Raw genomic sequence first — 1,152 nt, forward strand, 5'->3', positions numbered from 1 at the left:
TGGCTGGTGGGTATGAACCACTAGACTTCTGGTTAGCAGTCAAGTGCCTTAGGCACAACACCACATGGGAAATAGAGAAATTAAAATAGAAGTAACATAAACCTGTCATAAAGCTATGTTTGGGGGAAGGGCAGAATGGATGACTCATGGTCTATGTGTAAATTTTGGAATGAGGCAGACAAAAGGTGGAAGGCCGGTTAATTTCCCCTCTTTCTGCGTCAGCTTCTTTTATGGGGTATCAGCATCCACAGTGTCAAGCTGCTTTCTTCATGTAACTCTTCACTTACTGTCTCAAATTCAGCACCTTCATCAAAAGGTGCCTTTGCAAGAGAGCAGACTTCTCTGGGGACCTCAGCATCTCACAATGGAACCCGGAAAGTCAAGGGCCAGACCCAACCTGTTAGGATGCCTTGGTTGGTTTCCCTTTGGCTCATTTCAGAAGCTTCCTGGTCTGCCTGCTGTGATGGGGCCACAGGCCTTTTGTTGTCATCACCAGCAGTGCCAGTAACAGCAGCGGCCTCTGTTCATTTTCAAATAGAAGGCTGTGCTCTCTGCAGGTGAAACACTGAAGATCAAGAACTTTTCCAGCAGAGTTGGTGCATCACTCTTATCTCCGTCTCAATTCTCTGTTCTCGAGCCATTGGCTATTTTTGTTTGTTTGTTTGTTTTCCAGCATCTTCCATCTTTTGCCCAATACTTGAGACAGTCCTCCCTCCAAGATGACCTTGGGGCTCCTACAACATTTTCATGAGCAACTGTGAGAAGATCCCTCTCCTCATTGGCTTCCTGCCGGCCGCCATGCCATCATCTTGTTCAGCCTGCTCGGCCAGTTTGCCCTTTTGAGCCAATTCATTTTATCCATGACTAGATGTTCTGTGTCCAGACAGAGGGTCAGCAGTCTCTGGGCGGTGATGGCAGTGGCAAGGCTGAGTCTCTGTCCCTGGGTCTCTCTGTTCACTGGCTACAGCCACACCGCAGAGAAGAGGTTTCCTCTGAATGAATGATTTTTTTTTCCATCCACTAGTTTTATTATCCTTTGAACATTCTTGCCAGCATTGATTGTAATTTTTGTCAAAAGGTGAGTTTCTAGTTCCATCATTCCTTCTACATTTATTTATAGACATTCTGCTATAAGAAAGAAGTTTTTTCTCA

At 45.6% G+C, this 1,152-nt stretch overlaps 1 pseudogene; it reads right to left on the reverse strand.

The window, feature by feature from the left end:
* Positions 1 to 218: 218 nt before the first annotated feature.
* LOC122151518 lies at positions 219 to 848 on the reverse strand (annotated as a pseudogene).
* Positions 849 to 1,152: the final 304 nt, after the last annotated feature.

The sequence above is a fragment of the Orycteropus afer genome, unplaced genomic scaffold (genome assembly GCF_000298275.1).
Source record: "Orycteropus afer afer isolate SDZICR_OR568_19922 unplaced genomic scaffold, OryAfe1.0 scaffold00515, whole genome shotgun sequence".
In the NCBI taxonomy this organism is placed as follows: Eukaryota; Metazoa; Chordata; class Mammalia; order Tubulidentata; family Orycteropodidae; genus Orycteropus; species Orycteropus afer.